At 37.9% G+C, this 25,373-nt stretch overlaps 1 protein-coding gene and 1 pseudogene across 10 annotated transcripts in view; both read left to right on the forward strand.

Moving 5' to 3' along the window:
- MAGI2 (membrane associated guanylate kinase, WW and PDZ domain containing 2) overlaps positions 1-25,373 on the forward strand; it is a 1,693,309-nt gene that overhangs the window by 901,999 nt on the left and 765,937 nt on the right. The gene's annotated exons all lie outside the window — the stretch shown is intronic.
- LOC103127417 (large ribosomal subunit protein eL15-like) lies at positions 4,890-5,637 on the forward strand (annotated as a pseudogene).

The following is a 25,373-nucleotide window of genomic DNA, read 5'->3' on the forward strand; positions in this document are numbered from 1 at the left end:
TGTTGCCCTTGTTGTTGTAGCCTCGTTGTGGTTATTATTATTACCATTGTTGATGTTGTTCGTTGTTGTACAGGACAGAGAGAAATGGAGAGAGGAGGGGAAGACAGAGAGGGGGAGAGAAAGATAGACACCTGCAGACCTGCTTCACTGCCTGTGAAGCGATTCCCCTGCAGGTGGGGAGCCAGGGGCTCTAACCAGATCCTTACTCTGGTCCTTGCTCTTTGCGCCACATGTGTTTAATGCACTGCAGCCACCACCCGACCCCTTCTTTTCCTTTTTAAATTGACCTTTATTTTGCTTCTGTCAAAAGATCATTGTTTTGTTTTTCCTAAAGATCATTTGTTTTTGTTTTTTGTATTCTTGATTTCTATATCATTTGTCTCCTCTTCCTCCTGTAAACTGAGATTCCTATGTGGAATTCTTCAGGTAACTTTTATTTTTTTGATTTTCACATTTCAATGCTCTTTGTAGCTCTACAACTATAGGAAGTTATTGGAAATAGTGGAAATGATACTCACAAAGTAGTATCTTGCGGCTGGATACAGTAGAAATTTAAATGAAATGACTTCTCTGTTGTGTAAGCAGCAATACTATGAGGTAAATGGGAATTCTCCATGGTGTTTTTGTTCAAGCAAAAGTTGTGTGGTTTCACAGGTTATATGCTTAAAATTTATGTAATAAATTCTGATTGGTTGTATTTCCCACTTTATTTAATAATAACGAGGGCATATTGGAATTTCTGCTTGTGGTAAATTAGTTCTATCTGTATGGAACTTATCATTTTATCTTATCATTTAATAAATTATACTTATTTTCCATAGAAAATATGTCATTTCCTCTTTTACTATTCTTTTATTACTATTATTTAATTTTATAGGTGTTTTTGCTTATTTTATGAATGAGAGCAAGAAAGAGAACAAAGCTTTATCATATACTGTTGCAGGTATCAAACTCAAGTCCTCACATCTGTAAGACATGTGAATTACACACTACTTATTATTCATTTTACTAGCCTACAATCTTCAATTCTCATTCTTTTAACCTAGCAACTTTTTTTTAACAGTAGGTAAGAAACTGGTGGGTGGAATAGAAGTGTCTCTGAATATATTAAGATATTGATCAAACAGGAGAACAATATACATTATTGTATTCATTTTAACTATTCATGTATTCTTTAATTTAGAATTTCACTTCATTCCTCAGCCATCACCTGTAAATATTCATTCTCATCTCAGTGAATTGCATCCCCAGTATTGTTGTTGCTTACTATCTTCAATTCTAAGTGCCCTTATAATTATCATTGAAATAGTTCTATTAAATAGGAATTGAGACCTCACTTGTTTCTTGGTAGAATCCTTTAACTTATGATTCTAATAGAATTATTGCTATATCTCCAGTGCATTTTTTCTGCTACTAAAAAAAGTAATATTTTTTTTCATGTTTCATTCAAAGTTTGTGTAACTCTTTTGTTAATGGAAAGAGTTATTCTAGCAGCATCAACTTTTCAGAAACAACAGTATAGTTAGCAATATATAGGTGAGTGGAGGAATGTTACTGAGAGTGAAAGAAAATATAGCAGGGTCAAAATAACAAAATAATGGGGGACATGGCATAATGGTTATGCAAAGGACTTTTATACAGAGGCTACTAAATCTCAGGTTTTATCCCCCACACCATCATAAACCAGAATTGAGTACTGCTCTGGTGTAAAAAAGTAATATATTACATGCTTATTAAATATAGATGTGACAATAGACAGCAGACAACAGGATGAGAAATTGGAGTTATGATAGAAAGCTGAAAGCGGAGATGGTCAGGTTACTAGACAGAGAATGAAGCCAGACATGTGTTGCCAAGACGAAATGGGTTCAAGTCATAGGATAATCATTTGCAATCCTTTTGTGTTAGCAGTGAACTTTCAGATGCAAAGATTTTGGTGGTATACTTGAAGGAAACTACAATACTGCACTGTTCAGAGCTAAACAGTTGTCTAATAAAGTTATATGCATCCCAGGCTGTATCTATATATTAAAGCAAGTAATAAGTACTAAAGAAAATAATGTTGATATCAATTAAAGCACAACACCTCTTCCATCATGTTGTCTGGCAAATACTAGAACAGAATCTGGCATCATTTGCAGCAAAAATTAGAAAAAAGCTCTAAAAATATACTATATGCAAAGAATAGTCAGTGCAGAGCTGTAGTGCTCCAGGAATCTAAAGCATTGGTAGGGAATTATTGCAGGCTAAAGGGAGCAGAATAATCTGACTATACACAATTAAAACCTATGAATTACAAGTCCGCATGTTAGTCTTGGATTTGATATTCTCGAATTGATTCCCGTAGCATCATATGATGAAGCTTTGCTCTCTTTCATGCTTCATTCATAAAATAAGCAAAAACTTCTATAAAATGAATTAAAGAATAATAATAAATGAATAGTAAAAGAGAAAATGATATATTTTCAGAGGAAAAGAAACATCATTTATTAAATGATAAGATAAAATGTCAATTAAAATGATAGGTTCCATACGAGCAAATATTAGGCAGATAGAACTAATTTAAAGCAAGCAGAAATTCCAATATGCTCTTGATAAGGTGAGAAATACAACCAATCAGAATTTATTACATAAATTCTAAGCATATAACCTGTGAAACCATCCAAATTTTACCTGAATGAAAACACTATCGAGAATTCCCATTTACCTCACAGTATTGCTTAGATGTTTACTAAGAGAGCCCATGGAAAACAAAAGCACTATATTTAAATAATTGACAGTTTGTAATTGATAAGAGGATTGTGAGTTATTCTGAGTGAACTGAAGCAGAGAAAGTAGGACTAGTAATGGATAAAGAAAAAAAAAAATCAGGAGTCAGAGGGTAGTGCACCGGGTTAAGCGCGCGAAGCGCAAGGACCCTGTGAAGGATCCCTGTTTGAACCCCGGTTAGGCTCCCCACCTGCAGGGGAGTCGCTTCACCGGCGGTAAAGCAGGTCTGCAGGTGTCTATCTTTCTCTCCCCCTCTCTGTCTTCCCCTCCTCTCTCCATTTCTCTCTCTCCTATCCAACGACGACATCAATAACAACAATAATAACTACAATAACATTACAGAGAAAAACAACAAGAGTGACAAAAGGGAAAATAAATATAAAATTTAAAAAAAACATCATCTAGTATAACGAAATGTTTTCTGTTAGGGCAGATGAAATAATTTGAAAGCATAGGTAAGCAGTTGTTGGGGTTGGCAAACATGAACTAAGAGCTCTCTTGGCAGGCTTATTCTACAAGGAAATGAACATGCATTCTTTGGATTGAAACAGATACACCATCAAAAACATTATTCGATGTAATGGTTAATTTTATATCAACTTGACTGAATCATGAATCGTCCAACTATCTGTGAACATGTTTCTGGAAGAGATTAGAATTAAGTGAACCAACTAGCACTTCTAATGTGGGTGGGAAATAGCAATCTGTTGAAGGCCTGAGTAGAACAAAAACAAATAGGAATATGTCAAACTGCAAAGCTTTTGCACAGCAAAGGAAATAACACAGTGAAAAGACTTTTCTAGAATGAGAGAAAATATTTGTATCCTAACAGTGTCCACTCATTTGAGTAGAATTGTCAAGCCATGTATCTAAGAAGGGGGTATCTTCAAAAAGACATAAAGAATTCCCACAGCTAAAGGGAAAAAATGATAAGCAAAACTAATAACCTGATTAAAAATTGAGCAATTGACTCAAGTTGGCATTTCTCCAATGTAGGCATACAAAATGCTAAAAGTCATTAACGATCAGAGATATGTTTGACTACTAATGAAATGGAATAATGTTCAGAAATTTTTCCATATGGCAGCACAAGGACCTTTTGCGTGGATGACTTCAACACTCTCACATCTGTATTTGTATTATATAATTATATATTATAATAGAATATAATATATTAAGTGATATATATTAGTACAATAATTGTTTGTAGCATGTACTAATATGTAATAAATAATATATATATGTGTATATATATAGTCACAGAGAGAGGCCACAGCCATGGAGTTGTCCCTGGTACCAGATTTAAACCTGAGATGAGCTATTTCAGGGTCTCAAAGGAAATTTAATCAAAGAAAGAATTTTAAGCATCTCTGATTCCTGACAACTACTAAAATTGGGAACAGTAAAGGTTCAGATGTAGGCCTGGTAGAAGGATCTCCTTAACAGAATGTTCAGGGGAAAAATAACTGTTATGGATGGACTGTGATAGGCACCTATGTAAATGAATTATACTGGGATGACCAATTGCTGCTGACCAATAGGGGAAGGACATGACCTGTTCCTAGTTAGGTCTGCCAACAACCTATACAAGTACCTGAGTTTGGGAAGCCTGGGTCACTATGGTGTCCTGCATAACTGTGCATCTTTCCTACTTTCCTTTCAAATAAAGATCATCTTTCCTGCCTCACAAGGTTTCACTGATTCATCTATTGAGACTACTTTAAGACCCAAAAGCTGTAAGGCTCTACCAGACCTGGGAACCTACTTTCTCCTCCCCTACACTAGGAAGCCCATTGGGGCTTCCCTAAGAGCTGTAATACTTCTCTAGACTTCAGTAGCTCACTGGGCTTCCCTAATTGCTATTGCAAACCACACCTAACCTGGTTACCTGCTTTCTCCTGACACCATCAGTTTCTCTAAGAGAGTGGAGAACTGCTACCCAGCATCCCCTTGCAGCATTAAAGTTGCCAGACCTGAAAACTGGACTTACTCGACCACTGCCACTGGATACTAGGTAACATCCTCAGTTCTCTCATTTTAGGTCAATGATTTCAAATTCAAATTCCTCAGCAAGATTATATAACTGGGCCTTTCCATCTGGCAGCATTGGGTAAGCCAATATGAGAGCTTACAACTACATCCAGGGGCTATGGAGGAAGAAGCAGTCGGATGTGATGCACTTTCTTCTCAAAATGCATTGCTGGCAGTACTGCCAGCTCTCCACAATCCGCAGCCTCCCCACCCTTCCCACATTCCACCTGGCCAGATAAAGCCCACAGGCTGGATTACAAGGCCAAGCAAGGGTACATCATGTATTGGAATCATGTCCGCCATAGTGGCCCCAAATGTCCAGTTCCTAAGGGTGCAGCCTATAGTAAGCCTGTCCATCATGGTGCTAACCAGCTGAAGTTTTTATGGAGCCTTCCGTCTATTGCTGTGGAGCAAGCTGGATGCCACTGTGGGGGCTCTGAGAGTCCTGAATTCTCACTGGATGAAGTCCACATACAGGTTCTTTGAGATAATCTTCATTAAACCATTTCATGAAGCTATCAGAAGAAATCCCAATATCCATTGGTTCACCAAACCAGTCCACAAACACAGGGAGATGCGAGGGATGACATCCCCAAGCCACAAGTGCTGTGACCTTGGAAAGGGCCACAAATTCCACCATACTATTGGTGGTTCTCTCCATGTAGCTTGGAGAAGGTACAACATTCTTCAGCTCCGTTGTTGAGAATAAGCATTGTTTGTAAAATAATAATAATAACTTTAAAACCTTAAGAAAGACAGTAAAAGAGAGAAAGAGAGCATATAACTGAATTATATTAGATCACCTGGCTGCCTCCTACTTGCCAGGGTTCAGGGTTTTATTTTCTTACACACTTCCACTTTGTAGGTGTGCTCCAAATGTTCACACAGTGGTGGAATTCACTAAAAGAGAAAAGGGTTGCCACACTGAGCCAACAGTAATGTCTGACCCACTTCCAGTATTATAAGCAAAGGTATTTGATAAGGATAAAAGTCCTTGTAGAAAGTGTGTTCATTTGTCAATAATACTTGGTTTATTATTGCTACATTAACTGCAACTAGCATTCAAGGACTTGTCAGAACCAGGAAAACTTGTGCTACATTAAAAAATATGTATAAGTATAAAGAATATCATGAGTAAAAGTTTAAAGTTAGAAATACTGAAATCAATTTTTAATAGAAGAAACAGTTCATTATGAGTGAAAAATAGATGTAAAGAAAGTAAAAAATATAAAGGAAATTATGATTAGGTTAGGTTAAGCAGAATGCAAAGTCATATAAACCTCAAGACAAGGGGAAATTTTATAGAGATGTCATTTTAAGTATATTTTAAAACTTTATTGTTATCATAAAATCAAAATACAATAACCACTACTTGCAAAAATAAATTGAATATAGATGTGAAAGACCAGAAGTCAGTGTAATATTTCAGAGAATATTTGCACATCTACATTAAAAAAAAAAACATTTCAAAGAGAAGGCTGGATGGTGGTGCGCCTGGTTGAGTATACATGTTAAATGTTCAAGGATGTGGGTTCAAGTCACTTAATCCAAATTCTTGAAGTACATTATATTTTTGGATGTCTCAACACCATCATATTTAATCTGTCTAAAAAACTTTTCACATTCTTATGCCTAGTAGTTTCTTGCCTAGTTAAATCCTACTAGTCCTTTAGATATCAGGTGAAGGGCTTCTTCTTTAAGAAACTCTTCTTGGGCAGGGAAGATAGCATAATGGTTATGCAAACAGACTCTCATGCTTGAGGCTCCTAAATCCCAGGTTCAATCCCCCACACCACCATAAGCCAGAGCTGAGCAGTGCTCTGGTGTTTCTGTGTGTGTGTGTGTGTGTGTGTGTGTGTGTATGTGTTTGTGTGTATGTGTGTGTGTGTATGTGTTTGTGTGTATGTGTGTGTGTGTGTGTCTTTGCATCTCTCTCAAAAATAAAATTAATTAATTAATTAATTAATAAAAGAAGAAACTCTTCCTGACTCCTTTAGTCTACAGTATTAACCTGGGGTCCCGCAATCCTGTTTTCTTCAGAACACCCATACATCTAGATATCTCAATTTATGGTATTGCATTATTTTACCCATCTATTAGTTATGCACTGAGAGATTATTTCTTATTATTTTAGTTAAGTGACCATTTTATTTTGAGTACTATAATGAATTCAGTAAATACTGGCTATTTGAATAAATAAGTCCCTTTCCATGCATTTATTTGTTCTTTAATAAAAATATATTATATACCAAAACTCCCTGAATCAAAAAAGCTTTACCCATTGAAATTTTAAGTCTATCCCAATATCACTCTTCTTTCAAAATAACCCTCTTATAGGTTTCATTGCCCCTTCAGAAATGACATCAAGTCTGTGAGCCTAAAGAAGCTCATTTTTAAAGCCACCAAGCTCATTTTAAAAAAGAATTTATATTAGAGCATCTTCCTTTAATACTTGCTCTTGTTAGAAAAACATTTAAGTTAACTATGTACAAGAAAAGTTAATAATTCATTTCTCTTTTAGATAAAGCTTATGCCTTGTTCAGTTCAAAATTTTTAAAAGGATTTAGTACTTTCATTATCAGTTTTGTTGATACTCCTAAGTGTTTTTGTCACTTTAATTGGAAAAAAATACATGAGGTCTTTGATGACTGAAAGAATAAGTCTCTACACCTAACAGCCAGTGCCTGGAATTACTTATCATGAAAGAATCTGGCTTTTCAAAGTCAGATAGCTAAAGCTTTGATTGGATTGCTCTTAAAATCATGATTAACTTGCCTTCATTATTATAAGCTTTATTTAATCAATTAACTATTACTTCTTTTCTAAAGTGGGAAGAAAAGAATAAATGAAATGTGCTGAACAATATCTATGTGATATCACAGTGTTTTTTCTTTTTAAGATAATGACCTTGACCTATACGTAGGTATGTTCTTTTCCTGAGAATTTATTTAATACAAAGTTTAAGTGATCAAAATAAACATCTGATGAGGTTATAATTTCCCCATTTCACATAATTGTGTATGGAGCTCTCTGCTCATGTGATCAATCTTAACAATGGCGATGGCTTAAATTCTCAGCCTATTACTATTGTTTAAAATATTTTGTATTTTTAAAATTATCTTTATTTATTTATTGAATAAAAATAAGCAGAAATTGAGAGGAATGGTGAGATACATATATATATATATAAAGAGAGACTTACCTTTATTTACAAGTGCCTTCAACACTTGTAAAGCTCCAAGTCTTGTTGGCCCCCAGCAGATGGGGGCCAGGGATTTGAATCTGAATCCTTGTGCATTGTAAAGTGTGCACTCAATGAGGGGGGCATCACTATCCTGCCCCCATCACTTTTTTTATTCTTGTGAAAATATTTTTAAATTTCACCAAAACTGTCCTTCATTGGAAAAGTAAAACATTTCACTCAGTATTGAGTATGAAATTAAATTCAAATGTTCATCAAAAAACAACAACAACAAAAACAAACTTCAAATTATCCAAACAATAAATTATCAGAAAGGAAAAAATTGTATTTAATCTTCTGGGGATTATAATATAGAGAGATGGAGAAAGAAAAGATATTTTCCCAGATTTTAGTTTAGAAAAAAATGTAATATAGTATAGTTAGCTTTCAAGTCCTTACTACATTTGGGTAGTAGGACTACATACTTTTGAATTCTGATGTGTATACTATTCCACTGATATCTGTATGTTCAAATATAATAAGTTGATGTAAGTATGAATCTGGCTTGACTACCTTATCATTATACGAAGAAGACAGCTTTTGTGCCTATATTACTATGTGTGAATGGGGAAATGTGAAAAGGGTGCACAAATGGGTTAAAATTATTATTACTGCTTGTTCTTGTTTGGTTCCCTAATATACCTCCATAGTCTGTTACTATATGTCATTAATCACATTCTGAAGTGGAAAAAAATTGTAAATAAACAACCCCCCCCTCTCTCACACACACACACACATCTTTGGAAAAATATGGTTTGCATATTGATTTAGGATTGGAGGTTATCATTGCCTCTAAAATTCCATAAAAATTTAGAAATTGGAATTAGTCTCCAGCAGGAATGAAGAAACTGAACACTTTTTGAAATTGTTCCTAAATACTAAATGAAAGCAAGATTTTTGTGACATATGAAAGTAAAGAATCAAAATTTCTCAAGATGTAGTAGGAGATATTTCTAAGACCTTTTATATAAAACATTTTGTGTTCTAGATCAATGAGGTAAATTTAATATAAACTGCTAAGAATATTCTTATGAAAAATTATTAATAACAACTGCCAAACAGCTCATAAATTTTGTATCTCTGTAGTCACTGAAAGTAATATTTATCTTACTGAAATATACATTTTCTTTATGATATGAGACTAATTGATCAGATGTAAGGATTAGACTTGCTTCTCTGTTGGTCATTATGCCAGGTCCCCTGCATTGCTTAATGCTGTGGTCTATTTACATAATGATTGTTTTGCCTGAGACTCGCCCTGCCTGCAGAGTATTGGTTTAATCCCCAGTGGTTAGATGGAAGCTTGCTACTTTCACATTCTTTTCTTCTCTCCACCCCCTATCCTACCCATTTCCTTTTACGACCTGCCACTTCCGCTTCAGAAGATATAAAGGCATTTTTCTTTGATCAATAAAAGCATTGCATTGCGTTCCTTTTCAGCCATTAGAGTTCCTGGTTCCTCTCCTGCATCGCTGAGTAAGCAGCCAATCCTAGATTGGCTCCGGTCGAGTTCTCTCCAAACCAGAGAGCACATGCCCGGGAAGAAACACCCTCAGGCTAGCCCGGCACTTCTCTTTTTTTAAAGCATTTCTATGTTGTGTCCCACTTTGTTTTAACAAACAAATATATAAGCTATTTTAAAGGCCATGTAACATAAAAAGGCCATTATTTGATAGCAAACATTACCTGCTACAACTGTGACTAACTCACGTGTTTTCTTCTTTGAGGCAATAGCTGTCAATATATTTAGTAATTAATTCTGATATGTGACTTAATATTTAAAAATTATTGCCTTGTACTCCTACTTATTTATTAGTTTTAGAAACTACAGTTTGATCTAATCTATTATAATCTATTATATTCTTTTAGCTCCTTTTTCTGTAGAAATACCCTACACACCCACATACACATCCCTTCCCCCCATATCATTATATTTTGTCAAGTTCACTTGTAGTTTATTTTATTATGATGATGTAAATGTTTGCTCTCTCAAGAAATAAATGGTATATAGTTGTTAAGTGTCTTCCATATTTTAGTAATAGCCTCATTTTTACATTTATTAAACTTAAATATACCAGTAATTCTAGAAAGTGCCCATTTTTGAGACAAACTTGGATATTTACCAGCTTCTTTTCCCTCTTCTTTTATTTATTCTTGTGGATGGCTACCTCTCTTTGTTTCATAGATGATTCATATAATATATACTTATCTATCATCTATCTATGTTTTTAACTCGAGCACTGCCCAGCTCAGACTAAGGTCATGCCAGGATTGAACCAACATCTACATTTTGATACGTTTTTGTTCTGTTCCTGGAACAGTCTCTGCTTCTTTCAATGTTCACTTTCCTTTTTGTTTGTATCTGTGACTATTGGAGGTTTCTGCAGAATTCAGGTGATTCTTGACTGAGAATCTCCCAGTGAGAGGCAGTATATTAGAAGGCTTGACAGGTAGACTCCATGCAGAGAGACTGACCAGTAACCTGGTTTTCTTAAGGAAGAAGGGGAACATCTCCATGTCAGTACTGGTGGCTCTCTCCCCAGAGTGATTCAGCATCTTCAGAGGAAACCATAGCAGGAAAAAAGAAAGAAAGAAAGAAAGAAAGAAAGAAAGAAAGAAAGAAAGAAAGAAAGAAAGAAAGGAAGGAAGGAAGGAAGGAAGGAAGGAAGGAAGGAAGGAAGGAAGGAAGAAAGAAAGAAAGAAAGAAAGAAAGAAAGAAAGAAAGAAAGAAAGAAAGAAAGGAAGAAAGAAAGAAATTAAAAAGCAGTTGACAAGTCTGGTCTTTGAGCAAACTTCTGTTGAACCATCTTACTTCCTGCTTATCACCTCAGTACAAGTGTCTTCAGGGGGTTCATGGTGTGAATTGACTCACCCACTTTAGTAACTTTACACAGGTTCTAAGTTTTTGCTGAGGGGTATTAACTCTTCTCTACCTAAATTCTTTCTTCTAACATCATGTTGTCTTTCTTCTCTATAAATCATTGATTTACAAGATTGATTTACTGTTATTGTCATAGGGATATAGTTTCACACAACTCCCCATGACAGATGTCAGCACAGCTCAGCTTATTAGCTTGTCATCTCCCCCACACTACAGGGCACTATTGCTAACCCTCTTTGAGAACACCTCTCTCATCTTGAGTTCTCAGATATGCTGAATTGTGTTGTCATCTTTGATCTACTCTTCTTTACTATTATTTTTCTGTTTCCTTATTCCTTTGTTATTGTTATAGTAGGGATTTAGAGATGGGGAACAGGAGAAAATTGTGTTCAATTCTCTTTATCTATCTTAAAATTATTTATTTATTGTCTTTATTTATTTATTGGAGACAGAAACCGAGAGGGAAGGGGGAGGTAGAGAAGAAGAGAGACAGAGAGACACCTGCAGCCCTGCTTCACTCACAAAGCTTTGCCCCTGCAGGCAGGGACTCAGAGTTCAAACCCGGGTCCTTGACTATTGTAACATGTGTGCTCAACCAGGTCTGCCACCACTCAGCCCCCTATCTAGGAAAATTTAAAAGATTATTAAGATGAAAATATTTTGGGGAGGTTTTTCCTGTTACTTATGGACATATCTCTTATTTGTTTATTTATTTATTTATTTTTTAAATTTTTTATTTAAGAAAGGATTAGTGAACAAAAGCATAAGGTAGGAGGGGTACAACTCCACACAATTCCCACCACCCAATCCCCATAACCCACTCCCTCCCATGGTAGCTTTCCCATTCTCTATCCCTCTGGGAGCATGGACCCAGGGTTGTTGAGGGTTGCAGAAGGTAGAAGGTCTGGCTTCTGTAATTGCTTCCCCGCTGAACATGGGCGTTGACTGGTTGGTCCATACCCCCAGTCTGCCTCTCTCTTTCCCTAGTAGGGTGTGTCTCTGGGGAAGCTGAGCTCCAGGACACATTGGTGGGGTCTTCAATCCAGGGAAGCCTAGCCAGCATCCTGGTGGCATCTGGAACCTGGTGATTGAAAAGAGAGTTAACATATGAAGCCAAACAATTTGTTGAGCAATCATGGATCCCAAGCTTGGAATAGTGGAGAGGAAGTGTTAGGGAGGTACTCACTGCAAACTCTAGTGTAATCCTGCTTTCAGGTATATATTTTGCAGTAGTTTATGGATACGTGTGCACATAAGCTCTCTCTCACAGAAACTGGTGTATATCTAGGTTATGGGACTTTGTTAGAAAGTGTACTACCTGAGATGAAATTAGAGTGTACTATTAAAGGAATTATTTATTTATTTTTATTTATAAAGGAGACATTAACAAAACTATAGGATAAGAGGGGTACAACTCCACACAGTTCCCACCACCAGATCTCTTTATCCCATCCCCTCCCCTGATAACTTTCCTATTCTTTATCCCTCTGGGAGCATGGACCCAAGGTCATTGAGGGTTGCAGAAGGTGGAAGGTCTGGCTTCTGTAATTGCTTCCCCGCTGAACATGGGCGTTGACTGGTTGATCCATACTCCCAGCCTGCCTCTCTCTTTCCATGGATAGGTATCTTAAGTCATTGTTATTTAAGAAGAAACACCAAAGCAAGCATTTGATTAATTAATTTTTATTTATTATTTTAATTGCCACGAGGGTTATCATTAGAACTTAGTATCTGCACATGAATCTACCACTTTTAGTGGCCCACCTTCCCTTCCTCCCTTCCTTCCTTTCTCCCTTCCTTTAATAGAGACAGAGAGAAATGGAGATGGAAGGAAGGTGTAGAAACAAATAAAAACAGCTGCAGCTGCTGAAACGTCCCTCCTTACAGGTGGGGATTGGGAACTTCATGTTACCATGTGTGCAGTCAACTTGGAAGCCACTGCTCGGTCTCTAAGACAAACATTTTTAAAAGGTCAACTCCTTGGTAATAAAAAGTAAGAATGGAATGTTGGACCTATAAATATTCTGCTGAAAGTATTCTGACTCATTTCTAATGTTACATCGGTAATTCTGTGTTCTAAAAAGGAAGGGTCACAAAGTTGAAAGGGTTTCTCTGGGAAATGCAGGGCTTAGAGAGAAAATGCCCTGTGTCATCCCAGACAAGAAAAACAAACAGGAAAGTCAAGTTTTACCCTCCCAGTAGGCTTGTATAACCTTGCCTTTTCTTATGCACTCTTCAGCTTCATCCTGAGAAAGGACTCAAGATACCAAGTTAGGGCAGAAGGTGAGACACCAATATAGGAATTGCTGGAAGCCAGACAGAACTCCTTACAGTCTTTACTACAAGTCTAGAGGTCCAGATGACTGCCTATGATTTTACATGTAAGTGTTGTTATCTAGAAGAGTGAAAAATGAATTTAGTGCGTTGGTAAGAATTAAAATGTTAATAAATCATTACATCCAGCTTTATGAAATATTATATTATCTTAGACATATATTTAATAATTCTGAAATTTCTTAGCTCCAGAATTGTTGCCACAGAGACTGAAAAGGAGAATGTAACTGCAGTAGATGGATTAGGGGTTGTATACCTTACTTCAAATAGTAGATTATAAATAACTTTTTCTACAGGTATTAAACTAAGTAAGATGAAAATATGTTCACACAGTACTCAGATAGAAACAAATAATTAAAAGGTTGCAAATTAGATTTTATACTAATAAGTATAGAAACTTCATTTCCAAAACTTGATCTTTACTTGAATAGAATTTCGTGGCACTTAAGAGAGTCAGGCGGTAGCGCAGAGGGTTAAGCACAGGTGGTGCAAAGCTCAAGGACTGACATAAGGATCCCAGTTTGAGCCCAGGCTCCCCACCTGCAGGGGAGTCACTTTACAGGCAGTGGAGCAGGTCTGCAGGTGTCTATCTCTCTTTCCCCCTCTTTCTTCCCCTCCTCTCTCTACTTCTCCCTATCCTAACAACAACGACATTAATAACAGCAATAACAATAAAAAACAAGGGCAACAAAAGAAAATAAATAAATATGAAAAAAATAAAAATTAAAAAAAAGAATTTCATGGAAGTTAAGTACATGCAACATTAGTACCTCAGAACTTTTTTTTCCATTTTTATATAAACTTTGCAGTTAATTAAAAGAAATCTAGGGTGGTGGCACACCTGGTTGAACACACATGTCACAATGTGCAAGGACTAGGGTTCGAGCCTCCAGTACCCACTTGCAGGGGGAAAGCTTTGCAAGTATTGAAGCAGTGTCTCTCTCTCTCTCTCTCTCTCCCTTCTCTACCACCCCCTTCCTTCTTGATTTCTGGCTGACTCTATCTAGTAAATAACTAAAGATAATTAAAAAAATTAAAAACAAAAGAAATCTGGGAGTCAGGTGGTAACACAGCGGGTTAAGTGCAGGTGACACAAAGCACAAGGAATGGCGTAAGGATCCTGGTTTGAGCCCTGGGCTCCCCACCTGCAGGGGAGTCGCTTCACAAGTGGTGAAGCAGGTCTGCAGGTGTCTATCTTTCTCCCTCCCTTTCTGTCTTCCCCTTCTCTCTCCATTTCTCTCTGTCCTACCCAACAACAATGATATCAATAATAACTACAACAATAAAACAAGGGCAACAAAAGGGAATAAATAAATAAATATTTAAAAATATTTTTTTAAAAAAAGGTGTAGAAGTATCAGGTTCCTAAACAAACCCTGAGGAAATATTGAGAGGAACAAGAATCCTAGCCATTGTACCATGGTAGCATTTTCTTTTGAGAATAATAGCATAGAAATAAAAGGAATTCCTATATTCTCACATTTGATATAATCTTTCTGGAACTTGGTCTTTCACAGCTTGTAGCAGAGTGCAAGGCATACAGCTATTTGCTTTTTTAAAAGCAGTAATTAAAATTGTTAGATGAGAGTAAGCAGAAGTCTCAGCATAGATGATTTAAAGAGAAAGATAATTTGAGGAAACAGTACAATTTCTTAAACCTAATTTTATACTAAAATCAAATTCCACTTTAAATTTAGGCATAAATATTTGTCCTTCCACAGGTTCTATGTACTTTCACATTAAGATAAGTTGTTTTTACTCTGACTTCAAGCTCCACAGCACTAGATTGGTATAGAAAAAATATATGAGGAATATTGTCCGAAGTCTCTCATCAAATTAAATAGCATAGAGTAATAGCAAGCAAGAATTGAATTGTGGATTTTGAGGACATTATCTTGAAAATGAAAAGCTTCTGGGAGTCGGGCGGTAGCGCAGCGGGCTAAGCTCACGTGGCGTAAAGCGTAAGAACCGGCATTAGAATCCAGGTTCGAGCCCTGTCTCCCCACCTGCAGGGGAGTTGCTTCACAAGTGGTGATGCAAGTCTGCAGGTGTCTATCTTTCTCTACCCTTCTCTGTCTTCTCCTCCTCTCTCCATTTCTCTCTGTCCTATCAACAACAATGACGTCAATAATAAGAGCAACAATAATTACAACAATAAAATGAGGGCAATAAAAGGGAATAAATAAATAAATGTTTATATAAGAAAAAGAAAATGGAAAGCTTCTATCTGAGCTTTATGCTTCATTCCTCAAACTATGAGCAAAGTCGAGAATTCTAAGGAATGCCTCTGGCACATGTATGTAAGCTAGGACATTGGCAGGTTAAAATAAGAGATTTGACAAAACATAGTTCTATGGTTTTAATTTAAACCAGAGCTACCAAACATATGTGAGTTTGTTACAAATCACTTTCAAGAGTTGAAGGCTCACTTGGGTAGAGCACATACTTTGCCGGCCATGCCTAAAGCCCTAGATTTAATTCCCAGCACTGCATGAAAACACTATGGATTGTGCCTGAAGAACTGTAGAGATGGTGGGTAGAGAATGCTTCAGTCTTAGGCATCTCTGCTCACTCTCTCTTTCTCTCTCTCTTCCCCCTTGACTCCCAGCCCTCCCTCCCTTCCATTCTCATGTCTATCTTAAACATGGAGTAGCGATTGAGCCGAGAAATGGTTCAAGAGTGTGTTGTATGCATAGCACACTGGGTTCACTCCCCAGTACGAGATGGGAAAAGAAAAGATTTATGCCAATTCAAAGTATATATTCTCCAAAACCTTTGAATCATATTCTTCTTGGGGACTAAAACTGAAGTTTTACATCCTTAATAGGAACAGCTGCTTACAGCTAACTTTCTGTACCACAGTTTTAACACATTTATTCTGAAGTTATCATAAATGGAAATGAGAAAAAATTCTCAAGCCTTGAATAATATTTAGTTCACCAGAGATGCAAAAGTTTTGGGAAAATGTAATAAAACTTGAATTTGGTCATCACCTGGTCAGGTGCACATGTTACCATGTGCAATGACATAGGTATGAATTCTTGCACTGCATCAGAGCAACATGGCATGAGGGGAAGCCCTATAGACAATGGAGTAGTACTATGGTATCCCCTTACTCTTCTCTCTCCTCTTTCACTCTCTCTCTAGAATAGAAAGAGTGAAAAAGTTGGCCCAGGAGCCATGATATCCTGCATATGACCTGATCCTGACACCACGAAGGAAGGAAGGAAGGAAGGAAGGAAGGAAGGAAGGAAAAAAGGAAGGAAGGAAGGAAAAGAAGAAAGTGGAGAAAAGAGGGAGGAAAGAAGGAAGGGGAGGGAGGGAGGGAAGAAAGAAGAAAGCAGGGAAGAAGAGAGGGAAGGAAGAAGACATAAGGGAAAGAAGGAAGAATGGGAGAAAAAAATTGAATTTTGAAAAACCTGAAAAAGATGTCTTCTACTTACTCATTCCTAGATTCCTAAAAGCTTCTGCTTCTGATTTCTACTCAGAGACTCAGTATATTCTAGCGTGTAACTTTCTGTGACTATACCAGCTTTCTGTTGTTAAAATTTTCGGAAGACTCTTGCCGGCCCGGCTAGCTTCACGGGCAGGTAACAGAGACGCGGAGACAACGGCTGGGCAGCGAAGCTGTATTTCTTTATTCAGGAACAACGATTCATAAACTAAGACAAACTAATCACCAAACAGAACTCTGCTGTCTCTTTGCGGCGGCACAAGCACTCTCTCTTACTCTGCAACTCAGGAACCCTCCAACTCTGGAACTCTGAAACTCTTCAACTGTCGAACTCTCTCTTACTCTGTAACTCTGAAACTCTGGAACTCTCGTACTTGGGAACCCTCTGAAACTCTCGCGGGGTTCCTTGGGGCAGGGCCAAGCGGGCCGCGAAATTAACTGGACTGATCCAATTCTCTTGGCGAGGGAGAACTAGAACCCAATGTAAAGCATACAACAATTCCCCCTTTTCTTTTTAACTAAATGACTATAGTATCAAGGGTGTGGGGTGAACAGAAACATATATAACAAGAACCAGCATGTTGCCAAGGGAAGGCCTGAGGGGGCCATATCTGTCTCTGTGGGCTAAACTTTATCAGCTTAAAAAAAAACATTTCTTGCCTCTGGGGGGCGTACTTTCTCGACAGGCAATTGCATGGGGGTGGGGAACGGCCTAGAGTCCCAAAGGCAGCTGGCTGCAATTTACTTACTATGAAACAAAACTTGTTATTAGCATATCTACTGCACGATCCAATGTTTCTAATAGAGAAGGAATCTGAGACTTTTACATAGCAATAACGTCTTTTAACCTTCTGTTACACCCATTCAAGATGGAGTCACGTTGTACTCAGGAAAGGAAACCTCAGGCATGAGAATAATTAGCATAGCCATTGTGCGATCTACCATTTCTAATAGAGAAGGTAATGGAGAGTTTTACATATCAACAAGTCTATTTAACCTTTTGTTTAGACCAACTTAGTTAAAATATATTGATTGTTAACTAATTTTTACCTCAGACTTTAAATGTAAGTTAATTTTATCTTTATGAGAATTATGTTGAAAACCTTTTTCATTTAACTTTGACTAGTAAGAATTTAGCCTTAAAGTTACTGTTTACCAAACTTTAAACATACACATAAACATGGTCATTAATACACTAGGAGAGAAACCTTTGTTACAAAAACATGTCATTTTAAACACGAATTTAAATCTGTACTGTCTTAGTTGTTGGTGGGGGGGGTTTCACCATCTGGAGGTGGCTTCCCGCGCAGCTTCACTTCTAGGAATTGCAGGTTGTAATCTCTGCACAAATCTCTGCGTACTCCAGCTTGTCTGCCTTCAGACCGGACCGGCAGCTGGAGATCTTGTGTGCCCAGTTTTGGCACGGAGTCCGGGGGTCCGGGAGGTCTGGGAGCATTCCAGAATTTATAGCAAGAGGGCAGGCAGGCCAGTTTTGTAGAAGGCGTGGGCCTAGGTGCCCAGGGGTGGCGGCCATGATAGGCCGCCGCGGCCCTGCCCCATAGCCCTGTCATGTCTGCTGCCCTGCTTGCAGTGGCCGAGCAGCATGGAGGGATCACGCGTCCAGTGCCCTGTGCCACGCAGTGGAGAGCCGGCTCCTGTGGGTTGGCCTGTGTGTTGGCATCGGGCTCTTGCGCAGTGGCATCGGGCTCCAGCGTGTTGGCATCGGGCTCCAGCGTGTTGGCGTTGGGCTCTAGCGTGTTGGCATCGGGCTCTTGTGTGGTGGCATCGGGCTCCTGTGGGCTGCGGGGCTGCGGGGCTGCTGGCGCGGTGCGCGGGGTTGTCTGGGCGCAGCCGGCTGGCTGGCTGTTTAACCAGGTGGAAACAGCAGCTCCGCGCCTCGCCTCCCGCCCGCTGGCTCTTCCCGCTGGCTATTCTGAGTTCGCCTGAGTGAGTGGAAACCACAGAGTGGTCCAGAGATAAATGTTCCAGAAACAGCAAAACAGTCTCGTGAAGAAAGAGCAGAGGCCTTTGGAAATCTCTTCACAAGCAGAAGAGAAGGCCATAGTGCATAGGTAGCCAAATTGTCTTTACTTATCTGAGAGATGTGCAGGTCAGGTCCATGTGGGCGCCATTTGTTGTTAAAATTTTCGTAGGCTCCAGCTGGCCGGGCTAGCTTCACGGGCGGGTAACAGAGATGCGGAGACAACGGCTGGGCAGCGAAGCTGTATTTCTTTATTCAGGAACAACGATTCATAAACTAAGACAAACTAATCACCAAACAGAACTCTGCTGTCTCTTTGCGGCGGCACAAACACTCTCTCTTACTCTGTAACTCTGAAACTCTCGTACTCGGGAACCCTCTGAAACTCTCGCGGGGTTCCTTGGGGTGGGGCCAAGCAGGCCGCGAAATTAACTGGACTGATCCAATTCTCTTGGCGGGGGAGAACTAGAACCCAATGTAAAGCATACAACAGCTTTCAATTTACTTAAACTGCCTTCCAGAATTTTAATAACTTATTTTCCCTTTTTTTGTTTAATTTATTGTTGTGGGTTAAAATTATTTTTAATCTTTTGCTGAATTTTCACTGAGGTTTATTTTAAGAACAAGAAGCAAATAGATATACTCAATAGTCTTTCCAGAAATAGAGTGGTTGGAGGGGCCAGGTGGTGGCACACCTGGCTGAGCGCATGTATTACAATGAGCGAGGACTGTGGTCTGGGGAGGAGATGACGCAGTGGATGAAGTGTTGGACTATCAAGCTTGAGGTCCTAGGTTCAATTCCCAGCAGCACATGTACCATGTATCTGGTTCTTTCTCTCTTTCCTCCTGTCCCCCTCATTAATAAATAAATATTTTTTAAAAATGAGCGAGGACCCTGGTTCAAGCCCCTAGTCCCTACCTGCAGGAGGAAGCTTTGCAATTGGTGAAGTAATGCTGCAAGTGTCTCTCTGTCTCTATCCCTATCTTCCCCCTTGCCTCTCGATTTCTGGCTATCTTTATCCAATAAATAAAATAAAATAAAGATGAAAAGAAATAGAGTGGTTAGGCCTCTCTTAATTGAGTAATTCATCTGTAAAACCTCTGAAAACCCAAAGTGGGAGAAATGATAGGGGGAATATAACCAGAGGGCTTTGAACTCCAACTCCATCAGGACTTGGAGCGAGAAGAGGAAAAACGAAGGACATTCAGAAGTAGTTAAAAAAAAAAAAGGGAAATAAATAAAAAGTAGTAACTTGGAATGGAAGAGAAGAAGGGATCATGGGGGAAAAATAAATGGGCAAATATATACATGTATAGACGGATAGTTGTAGAAATAATAGTTAACCCATATGTGCAACCTTGGGAGGACTGCTATAGATTCCAGTGTAGGGAATGGGAAAACAGAACTTTGGTGGTGGGAATGGTACAGAATTATACCTCTCTTATCTTATAATTTTGTAAATTACTATTAAGTCACTAAGAAAAGGAAACCCTTTCTATACACTGCCCTCAAGGTGTTTCTTTCTTTTTTATGTTTTATTTATTTATATATTATTTTCATTTCCTTTTTATTCCATATCTTTGGAAATTAGATTAATATAGGCACATAGACAGTGTCTTGATAATATTTGTTGCAGAAATAAAGGTGTGGGCATACTGAAGAAATTCTGTGGGAGCTGGGAGGTAGCTCCCCTGGAGGAGTGCACACTTGACAATGGCAGTGCATAAGGATCTGAGTTCAAGCTCCTGGTCACCAAAATGGGAGTAGCACACAAAATGGTATCTCCTTCTCTTTCAGTTTTTCTTCAACTCTTTGTCTCTCATTCTTTATAGAAGAAATAGAAAAGGAGACTCCTAGGAATAGCCGGATCACACAGATGCAAACCCTTAGTGAAAACTCAGATTAAAAAAAATGAAATGAATTAATTTAAAAAAATTGTAGGGGGGCCGGTCAGTGGCACATCTGATGAGCACACATGTTACAATGAGCATTGGTCCCAGGTTCAGGCCCCTGGGTTCCCCCTGTAGTGGGGAAACTTCCCAGGAGGTGAAGCAGTGAAGTAGTGCTATAAGTGTCTTTCAGTCTCTCTCTAGCTTCCTTTACGTCTTAATTTATCTTTATCTGTAGGCAGTACATAAATAAATTATATACATTATGTTAAAAATATTTGGGAGTGTGGGAGATAGCATAACAGCTATGAAAAAGACTTAAATGTCTGAGCTTCTAAAGTCACCGTTTCAATCCCCATAACACCATAAGCCACATCTGTGTAGCACTCTGTAGAAAAAAAAAAAAAAAAAAAAGACTAAATACAGCAGAAAATCAGGAGGAGTCTCTTGAAAACAAAACAAAAACAAAACAAAACAAAAAAACTGGTGCCTACTGTGGCAGGGTAAGCATCATTCAGCCTCTACAGGATATCTGAAGTATTTACTGTGTGTAGTTAAGGAATCAGGTAGCCACAGGTTTTCTCCTTCATTTTAATAATCAGTGCGACCAATTCTTAAAATATTAGGCTGTTGGAAAAGTTTACATTCATTTTTGCATAGCAAATATATCATTATTTTTTCTGCAGTACAATATTACCCAAAGGAAAATGATAAAAGGTTCATGACATATTATTTCCGTTTGTTTGCTAGAGTGAAGACTCATATTCCTCACTGGTGAGAACTTGCACTGATTTCAGTTATGAGCAAAACCAGTCATGATAAGTAATGGAAATTCACTGTCTAGTTGAAAGTGAAAAATGAAAAAAAAAATTCCTAAGGACCTATAATTACCAAGCAATGAGACTGTGGAGTTTGTGAAGCTGACCAGAGGGTCTAAAATTATGCCAGTCACCCTTGAGTAGACAAATCATCAATCCCAGAACTAAGCTGTTCTCTTAAAATCCTGCAAACAAGAAATCACTAATAAGACAATCTTCTGGAGTGAAGAGGAAGTCAGCATTGGCATTCAAGGGTGTTCAGTAACTCTTTGGCTTATGCTAGGGTGACTGAAGCCTCAATTTTCTATACTAAACACATTAAAGTAATTCACATACGTAATAAATCTAAAGGCCTAACAGACTTCTTGCAAACCATATTCTGTGCTGTCTTCCCCTTAAAAAGGAAGAATATAATTTTAACTTTTGTCTTCTCTCTTCAAATTCTTCATCATTGCTTTAGGGTAACACAAGTGAATGTGTGTTTTATTACCAATCTCAATTTACACAGTTCTCTGAACTGCAGTTTCATAGCAGTTTATCAATATTATCTTTCCAAAAGGAACCAAGCACACTGCCTTGATGCATTTTAATGGCCTCCTGGTGATAATTAAAATGTCATTTATGAAATAATAGCCTGCTTATTTTACCTGACTTCAAGTAACTTTTCAGTTTTACTTAGATTGCATTGCTCTTTCCATATTGAAGACTTATGTTTAAAGTAATGGAAGAATGCGTTATTTCTTGTAATAAAGCTACACAAAAATCTAATGTGCTTTCTCAGCTGTGGCATTCTGACAAGGCAATTTAGATCTCACCTAGTGTCTTTTGGCTCTTCATTCTCCCCTGCCATATTTGTAGGAAAAGTGTCAAATATTAGATTCAACAAACTATCTTAATATGACCACCAGGAAAAGCTTATACTCATCATAGAGTGACAGTGTTGCCCCAGAATAATAGGTAAATGAATAGATCCTAGAGACAGTTTGATAGTGTCCAATCCCATGTCCATTCTGTACAAGATGCTTAACTACTCTGTGATCAGTTTCTTCAACTGTAGAATGAAGATAGTACTCCCATCCTCATAGGGTTTTTTTTCTCTTTTTTTTAGGGGGGTGTGTTATTAAATATTTAAATATGTACTAGATACATAGTAAATGCTATATAAATGTGAAATATGGTGATGTTTAGAAAATCTTTACTTAGCAGATCATTAGGAACATTACTGAGGTAGCTTAGGAGTTGCATAAAGTAATGGCAATTCTTGTCAGGTTACACACATAAAGTTTTGGTTTAAAAAACTAGTAAACTGGCCTCCCAAGATGAAGACTGTCTTCATAGTTAAGAGGTTTGAGAATTTCTACTTGTTTAGTTTCCTAGTATTGGGAAAGGCAGTGGAGGCAATTTTTTTCCATTTTGTTGCCATTGTTATTGTTTTTGTTGCTGGATAAGACAGAAATCGAGAAAGGAGGGAAAGACAAGATACCTGCTGATCTGTTTCACTGCTTGTGAATCAACCCCCCCTTGCAGGTGGAGAGTCAGGGTCTTGAACTGGGACTCTTAATGTGGGTCCTTATACTTGGCGCCATGTGCATTTAACCTACTGTGCCACCACCCAACCCCACTGAAGTTCAGTCCTTTGAATCAATTGTAAATCAAATAAAATTTTGAGTGCACTGAAGATTTGCTATTAAAATAAGTAACACTGAGGGACCAGGAGATGGTACACCAACTTAAGTGCACATAGTACTAAGCACAAGGACCTGCACAAGGATCAAGGTTTGAGCCCCCAGGTCTCCACCTACAGTAGGGAGAAGCTTCACAAGCAATGAAGCAGGTCTGCATGTGTCTCTCCATCTCTCCCTTTCTATCTCCCCATCTTCTCTCAGTCCTACACAGTAAAATAGCAAAAAAAAAAAAAAAAAAAAAAGGCTATCAGGAACAGTGGATTTGTAATGCTGACACCAAGCCCCAATGATAACACTGGAGGTAAAAACAAGCACACACACACACACACACACACACACACACACACACACACACACACACACACACCTCTGTGATGGTTAGAAAGAGCTTTGTTGATTCTGGCGTGTGTATGTGACTATTCAGAAATAAAGTTTATTTGCAGCCAGCACACTCTTCTATAAATGTCTAGAGAAGGAAGTAAGATGTTCTAGCACCAGCTGAGTCAGTCATCTACAACAAGCTTGCAGTCTTCTCTTAGCTAGACAAAAATATACCTAGGTGATGCAAGTTATTTGAGACTAACTTAGCACCCTTCATTCCTGGAGTATTGCCCAGATTATAACTTGCATTTTTCCATATGTTATCTGTCTTCCCCCTGCTGAGTTATCCCCCACCCAACACACACACACATACAATTTGGCTGGTAATAACTATGTATGTTTCATTTTACCTAAGAAGTTATTTATTGGCTGGTAATAACTATGTATGTTTCATTTTACCTAAGAAGTTATTTGAAGTTATTAATTAAATTATACCCACTTCTTAGGGAAGAACTCATACATATACACACCAATTCATGTTTTGAAACATTTAATTTTCCTGTGCCAAAGAGGGAAGAAATGTGGTAATTGAGGTGAGTGTTCCTTTGGAAACTTGTCACATAGCAAAGATGATAATTAAAATGTAGAGTGAGGTAAAAGGAGGAATAACACGAAACAATTAACTATTCAGCAAGGCCTCTGCTCTTAGATGTTTCTCAAGAATGTCTTAAAATTAGGAGATAAATATTTTATTCCCCAGCTTATGGTTTTTATTTTGATAGAGACAGAGATGAATGGGAGAGACAGAGAAAGAGAAGAGACACCTGCAACACCACTCCCCTACTTGTGAAGCTTCCCTTCTTTAAGTGGAGAGCAGGTGCTTGAAGCAGGGTCCTTGCTCATGGTAACATGTGAGCTCTACCAAGTATGCTGCCATATGGTCCCTACTTCATTATTATTATTTTTTTATTTCCACTAAGATTTCTTATCCATAGGATGGTAAATGCTAGAATACTGAAATGAAACATCACCAGAATTAGCACATACAAATACATTCTTTCTTTAAGACTGCTATTTTGTAACTGTTTTAAGTTACTTGTTTACCTACAACCAATATAACGAGAACCCATAACACAATTCAATTTATTTATACATTTCTAATAATATATTTGAAACTAAAGTATAATCTTTTTAAATTATGGTTTTTACTTCTATTGAAGCAACCTTGTGTCAGAACATTGTTGAAAATCAATATATACATCTCCTACATTGAGTGCACCTGTAAAAGGTCAATCTATCCTTCAATACGCATTTGTTTACTTGGCTCTGACTTAACTGCCTACCTCCCCCCTTCTTTTTAGGTAACCAATAGTTAACATCATAGTCCAAAGTTTATTTTTGTTTTCTTCTGTTGATAAGTTTGTTTTACTAACTTATTTCTAGATCAATTTATGGTATTACAAATGGCAACATTTCATGCTTTTACTCTCTCTTTGTGTATATATACCGTATCTTCTTTAGTCATTCATCAGTCCATGGGCACTTATTTCCAGTTTTTTGCTATTTTTTTTTCCTACGGGGTTATCACTGGGCTCAGTGCCAGCACTATGAATCCACCACTCCTGGTAGCCACTTTTTCTTTTTCTATTCCTTTTTTTGTTTTTCTGATTTTACTCCATAGGAGAGAGAGAAGCTGAGATAAGAAGGGGAAATAAAGAGGGCGACAGAAAGTAGACACCTGCAGGCCTGCTCCACCACATGTGAAACATCCCTGTTGCATGGGGGAGACAGGACTTGAACCCAGATCCTTGAGCATAGTACTATGTGTGCTTAACCAGGTGCACCATTGCCCAGTCCTGTTTTTTGCTATTTTAAATGGTGTTTCAGTAAGCATGGAAGTACATATATCTCTTCAAATTAGTGTTTTTGAATTTTCAGGTAAGTAGCCCAAAATGGACATCTGGATCA

Source organism: Erinaceus europaeus, chromosome 8, assembly GCF_950295315.1.
Source record: "Erinaceus europaeus chromosome 8, mEriEur2.1, whole genome shotgun sequence".
NCBI lineage: Eukaryota > Metazoa > Chordata > Mammalia > Eulipotyphla > Erinaceidae > Erinaceus > Erinaceus europaeus.